Raw genomic sequence first — 5,977 nt, forward strand, 5'->3', positions numbered from 1 at the left:
GAATGTTATAGTTTCTTTCCACTGTGTTCCTGTTAATGATAAACTACAAATTTACCCTAAATTACTAAAATATCGATATTTTAATGTGAGAATCGATTCTAGAACATAAATGATTGGTATTGGATGAATCGATATTTCAGGATCGATCCGCACATCAGTAACGTGTTCCAGTTTCCCGTTCTTCAGCTGATGCAACTGTTTGCACCCAGTTTTTTTTATCTCCCTGTATTTAAAGACGAGGTCGTTCCAAAATTCCTTGCCAAATTGTTTTGCATTTGTCATAGTAATCAGGCTCTCTGGGGTTTGTTTCAGTCCCTAATGAAATTTAAACCTTTGCTAGCATCATTTCTTTCCTTGCCTCTTAATAACATCCAAGTTGGCTTAAGCGAGAAATAGTTGGCTATAATAAATGATGGTCAAAGTGAGGCTTTGACAAACACTGAAACATCTGATGAAGTTGTGTTTGATTGTGTCAAGACTTTGAAGTGCTCTTATGACCAGCTCCATGGTGGCACCTAGTGGCCACTTTTGGTATCATCTCATCTGGATAAAGCGATTCTGTGAAACTGCAACACAAATGAGTGTTGCACAGTTCTTAACAAGACTAATTATTATTCCAGACTATCAGTAATGTCTCCACAACAGGTGCTTTGGAGGAATTGCCAAACAATAAAACAAGAAAGACTGCTTTCTTGTTTTATTTCTTGTCACAGCTTGCTTTCTTTAACAGTTTCTGTGCTTCGGCAAATATTATTTTACCCCTGCTGAGTTAATATATGTGAGGTCATTTCAGTTGCTCAGTAATTCAGTGCAAAAACCAGCATATATTAATATATACATATTGATATACCTTCTTTTTGTCAAATTGATTGCTGCTGGCTTAGTAGTCAGGCTAAATGTAGACCAATAGGTTTTGTGGAAGATTTTCTGTATGTCTTTATGGTCATTTATGAGGTCAACGTGATCTGATCTCGATCCAACCAAGTTTGAGCTAAAACACCTCCCGTAGCCACGTCTGTTTTCTATTCAGGGATTCAGCAAGGTACTATAGATGTGCAAAGGTCTGTACAGGCTAGCACCGCACACTATTCCTCAGTGCAGGTCTGGACAAAACTAATCTGTTTTCTCCTTTCTGGTAAAAGATGGTTCCAGTGCAGGGAATAGACACTCACCTGAGATTCTCTCAGCTCCAGACTCTCGCCCTGTTAATCGTAATTCCTGTAAAATAATCCTTTTTGAATCTTTTTGGTAGACCCCCCTTTGTTTTACAAGAAAAATGTCCCCCTCGCGTGCGCACACACGCACGCTCAAACACATCCTCCAACCACACACACCCTTATTTTGCTCCATTGCGGTTTATTTCACACCTCAAACATTTAGTAAACAATTAAGCAAATACAAGTTAAGCTGGAATAAATGACAGGTTGTAATAAAATAAACTACTAACTCTTTTACACTACGTCCGCACCTACACGGGTATTTTTGAAAACGCAGCTGTTTCGTCCACACGTAAACGGTGTTTTGAATCACCGAAAACGGAGACTTTTTAAAACTCCTTTTTTGCGTTTACGTGTGGACGAGGAATACAGAGTTCGTCACGCAAAGTCAAATGTATGTGCCTTTTTTCACGTCACGCTGTGTGCCATGTTATTGTTTACATGAGATGAATTGCAGAATGGCAGATTAACAGAAAGAGTATTTTTTCCTCTATCTTCAGTTTTTACACGCTTACATATAAACACGCAGTCACTGTCCCTCCATTTAGAAAGGCAGAGGCGTCACGGTGTGATTATTTTACGTGTAGTTGTTGGGTTTTTTTTCCTGTGTAATAATATTCAACATTTCTGTCAATAAATTTTTCAAAAAATGCCTCTCTGTGCGAAATGGGTTTAAAAACATAAACAACTGTGGGATACTGTTTGTTCGTGATTTAGACAGGGGGAACAAATCGTGGCAGGATCAGCCTGATATTATTTGTATCCCGCTGTAACTTTACTGTATAAAGAGCTAACATCTCCAAAAGATCAGGAGTAGTTAGTCATTACAACAAGTGTTTGTGAACTAAAAATCAAGAATGTCGGATACTGTTTGTCCGTGATTTGAACAGCCCAGCGCTGCTCCCAATGAAGGGAAAACCAATTCTGCAGGGGAGACCTACCTCGGCACTTGTGCAGGTGAAGCCAACGGGAAGATATGCTTCAATATATTTTCTAGTCTTTATCTTAGAATGAAGTTTGATTGGAAACATATGTTTCATTTCCTGCTTTTGTAACCAATACGTCTACTCACCAAAGAATGAGTGAAGCAATATGGATAACAGCAGAGGACAATTTATTTAGGGTCTGATGGCAATTTACCATCGGTGTCCAGCGCTTTAAAGGATTGATGGACTAGAGCACATCTGTCCTCAACATACCCTCTTAAACATCAGCTTGACACTGATATATCAAAGGAAACTTCACCGACTTTAAGTCAACTTAAAACTTCTCTGGGATACAATGTAAACAAAGACAAGAAGAAGAAAAATATTTCCATCAATAGTCACTTCTCCTAACCAGGAGACAATTGAATATATTATGTAAAGAGTCCTTTTTCTCAGTCCTGGGGTTGTAACACCACAACCTCCTCAGTCCGTAATCAGAGAGTGTCTATTTGACAATAACCAAAATGTCTTTGGATAGTCTTTGTGAATGCAAAAAGAAAAAAAACAATGATGTTAGCTGGCCAGCAAAATAAAGAGACTGTATGGCACTGAGTGCGGGCGTGTGTGTGAGTACTTCGGTCCAAATAATCAAGGTCCGGATGGATGAAGGGATGGCAGCCGCTTGTCCTTTAATGGCACCAGCGAGACAGCACAGTAGTAAGGCAGCACAGCAGCGAGGCGTCTGGCAGGAGTACGAACAATAGTCTTTTTTTTAAGGCTACTGCAGAAGGAGATATTCCCCGCTAGCTCACCCAACCTTGCTCTCTGGCACAGCTACAAGCCACGTGAGCTCATAGCCCCTCCCGCTAGGATGTACTACCACAGTCGACTGTCATAAAGCAGCCGCAAACCAATAGCAATAAAAAAAAACTCAAAATCATTGAAGAACATTTTATAACACCCAATATAGATATATAGATATATAGATATATACTGAATATCACACAATATCAGATAACCAAATTAACACTGGGTTACATCCACCCCTGCTTAAAGTGTGACGTCCCCGTCACTATCACCCGACAGAAATTGCACTAACCCAGCAATCTGTTGTTGTAATGACAGGAAAAAGTTATTGAGCAATGCAAGTGTCATCGGCGCATTGAAACTGTGATGCTTACAATCGACTTTGTAGCCGACCTGATAGTCACTGAGGTAAGCCGGTGGCACTCTCCTCCTTTGTGACCTACCACATGTTGGGGCTGGGCTGAGCACCTCCTCATCGTTTGCTGTCTCCGAGCCTGTCAGATCTAGAATGAATTCAGGTGCCCCAGGATTCAAAGGATACTGTGGCTGGGACGCCTCCTGTTCTCCCAGAACATCCCTTTGATCCGCCAACAAGTCATTGTCAGGAAATTGGCTGGATGTAAAGTTTATTTCCTCGTCTTGCCCAAACTCCTCCTCCAGCTGAGTTTCTTCTGTGTTGCTCCCTGCATCCGCTCTCATGAGAGGTTGAACCGAACTGGTTAGCACATCCTGACTGTCACATTGCAGGTTAACCGGTAGGAACCCATAGGGAAGAAGCATGTCACGATGCAGAACTCGCTCTCTACCCTCTGCATCCTCTGGCCTAATCACATAAACTGGGATAGACTCATCGGGCTGCTTAACAACGATGTGCACAATAGGCTCCCACTTATCAGAGATTTTGTGTTTCTTTCTGAGGCTCAGATTCCTTACCAGGACTCTGTCACCCACTTTCAATGGAAGGGCAGTAACCTTAGCATCCCAGCGTCTTTTGTTCAACAATTGTCTCTTCTCAGCATTTCTTGAGGCTAGGTCGTATGCATACTTCAACCTACTCTTTAGTTCTCGTACATACTGAATATGTGTTCTGGTGCTGTGGCCACGTGGACTAAGTCCAAAACAGAGGTCAATCGGAAGGCGTGGCTCTCTACCAAACATCAGAAGGAAGGGTGCTTCTCTAGTCGCGTCATGTTTTGTACAGTTATAAGCATGTACAAGGGGGCGAACATACTTCCTCCACTCCTCTTTTGTCTTATCCTCCAGAGTTCCGAGGAGGTCCAACAGAGTCCTGTTGAATCTTTCCACTGGATTTCCACGTGGATGATAGGGTGTCATACGGGACTTTGTAATCCCTGCTAGTTTACAAAGCTCTGCCACTATTTCAGATTCAAAACAAGCACCTTGATCACTATGGATTCTGCGAGGAAACCCATAGTGACTGATGAAGTTCTCCCATAACACTGTGGACACCGTTTTCGCTGTCTGATCTCTCGTGGGATATGCCTGTGCATATTTTGTAAAATGATCAGTTAGTACTAGGATGTTCCTGGTGTCTCTCGAATCGGGTTCTATTGTCAGAAAATCTATGCACACTAACTCAAGGGGACCACTGACTTTGATGTTGACAAGTTTAGAGGCTTTCTGCACTCGTGCCTTTCGTTTCACACACCTCTCACATGCTTTACATTTGTTCTCAATGTAGCTAGCCATTTTTGGCCAGTAAAACCTCGCTCTAGCCAGTTCTAAGGTTCTCTCAATACCCATGTGACCTGTCTCATCATGAACACCTTGGAAGGCTCTCTCTCGATGGCTATTAGGGATGACAAGTTGATGGAAGGCCTCCCCCTTTTGATCAAAAACTCTACGGTATAGCACCCCATCAACTAGAAGTACTGGTAACTAGGATTTCTCCCATAAAAACAGAACCACCTCAGGTTCCTCAGACTTTCTGTCAAAAGTGTCATCCCCAGTCTCTAAAATGCCAATGATGCGGGCTAAAGAGCTGTCATTTCTCTGTAACTGATACCAGTCCACCATAGACATTCCTGGTAGGGCTGACTGGCCAGGTAGGGGGACCAGATCCTCAAGGTCATCAGGAACCGCACTGTCATTGCACAAGAGTGTTTCCATGGCAGGGATTACAGTGTCGACTGTCTGTGTGCCTTCACCTAAGATCGTGTTGACATTGACACTATGACGCTTACACACAGTACTCATTGCCTCCCCATCGAGAACTTTAAACTCCTCAGGGGACAAGCTAGCACAGTCCAGCATGCTGGAGATTTTTCTGTCTGTCTCCAGGGACTCCTCGTCCTCCTCTGAGAGTCCATGAGGCCTCCTAGAGAGCCCGTCAGCATCAGTGTTATGTTGGCCAGATTTGTAGTGTATGTCAAAGTTGTAAAGCGACAGAGAAGCAAGCCACCTGTGACTTGTAGTATCAAGCTTCGCACTGGTCAACACATACGTCAAAGGGTTGTTATCAGTCAGCACCTTGAAATTAGCCCCATACAAATAATCATGGAACTTCTCACTTACTGCCCACTTGAGGGCGAGAAATTCTAATTTATGTACAGGGTAATTCTTTTCGCTTTTGGAGAGGCCACGACTAGCATAAGCTACTATTCGAGTCTGGCCGTCTTGAACCTGATACAACGCTGCCCCCAGGCCTGACATACTGGCATCTGTGTGTAGTACGTATGGGAGCTGCCAGTTGGCGAAAGCCAGAACAGGTGCTGAAATCAGTTTTTCAACGATAAGGTCGAAAGCAGCCTGGCAGGCAGGGGTCCATTTTGCCCCAAGTGAGGGTGACTTTGTCCGTGGCCAATGTTTTTGGCCTTTATGCCTGGGGGCTAGTTCTCCCTTTAACAAGTCATTGAGAGGCCTGACAATGCAAGAATAATCCCTCACAAACTGCCTGTAATACCCCGTGAAACCTAGGAATGACCTAAGCTCTTTGGCAGTTTGTGGGCATGGCCAGTCTTTCACAGCAGTAATTTTGTCTGGGTCAGGCTGGATCCCCTGGGCAGA

At 43.2% G+C, this 5,977-nt stretch overlaps 1 long non-coding RNA gene across 1 annotated transcript in view; it reads left to right on the top strand.

Moving 5' to 3' along the window:
* Positions 1-5,570, top strand: part of LOC102212020 (uncharacterized) — a 9,432-nt gene extending 3,862 nt beyond the window's left edge. The window contains exons 2-3 of the long non-coding RNA XR_312105.1: positions 2,074-2,076; positions 5,560-5,570. This is a non-coding gene — a long non-coding RNA (uncharacterized LOC102212020). The remainder of the gene's footprint in view (positions 1-2,073; positions 2,077-5,559) is intronic.
* Positions 5,571-5,977: the final 407 nt, after the last annotated feature.

The sequence above is a fragment of the Pundamilia nyererei genome, unplaced genomic scaffold (genome assembly GCF_000239375.1).
Source record: "Pundamilia nyererei isolate P.nyererei 1_Seehausen unplaced genomic scaffold, PunNye1.0 scaffold00209, whole genome shotgun sequence".
In the NCBI taxonomy this organism is placed as follows: domain Eukaryota; kingdom Metazoa; phylum Chordata; class Actinopteri; order Cichliformes; family Cichlidae; genus Pundamilia; species Pundamilia nyererei.